The sequence below is a fragment of the Octopus bimaculoides genome, chromosome 10 (genome assembly GCF_001194135.2).
Source record: "Octopus bimaculoides isolate UCB-OBI-ISO-001 chromosome 10, ASM119413v2, whole genome shotgun sequence".
NCBI classification, from domain to species: domain Eukaryota; kingdom Metazoa; phylum Mollusca; class Cephalopoda; order Octopoda; family Octopodidae; genus Octopus; species Octopus bimaculoides.
Genome location: NC_068990.1, coordinates 43,444,093 through 43,444,925, shown reverse-complemented (window position 1 = coordinate 43,444,925; position 833 = coordinate 43,444,093).

The following is an 833-nucleotide window of genomic DNA, read 5'->3' as shown; positions in this document are numbered from 1 at the left end:
ATATAGGTGCAGGAGTGGCTGTGTGGTAAGTAGCTTGTTTACCAACGACATAGTTCCGGGTTCAGTCCCACTGCGTGGCACCTTGGGCAAGTGTCTTCTGCTATAGCCTCGGGCCGACCAAAGCCTTATGAGTGGATTTGGTAGATGGAAACTGAAAGAAGCCCGTCGTATATATGTATATATATATATATATATGTGTGTGTGTGTGTCTGTGTTTGTCCCCCCACCAACGCTTGACAACTGATGGTGGTGTGTTTACGTTCCCGTAACTTAGCGGTTCGGCAAAAAGAGACCGATAGAATAAGTACTAGGCTTACAAAGAATAAGTCCTGGGGTCGAGTTTCTCGACTAAAGGCGGTGCTCCAGCATGGCCGCAGTCAAATGACTGAAACAAGTAAAAGAAAGAAAAGAATAGAATATTATCTACTGATTGACTACAATATAAAATAGTTACTCAATATCGTTTTCCATAATACATATAGAATGTCTTGTATGTCTGAAAAAGTTTTTTGTGTATCTTAATGAACCAACAAAACTAGAGAAAAATAAAAGAAAAAAACTTGGGGCAGAAGATAAAATAAACTTTTCAAAATAAAATTATATGGATTTATGTCATCATCATCATCATCATCATCGTTTAACGTCCGCTTTCCAAGCTAGCATGGGTTGGACGATTTGACTGAGGACTGGTGAAACCGGATGGCAACACCAGGCTCCAGTCTGATTTGGCAGAGTTTCTACAGCTGGATGCCCTTCCTAACGCCAACCACTCAGAGAGTGTAGTGGGTGCTTTTACGTGTCACCCGCACAAAAACGGCCACGCTCGAAATGGT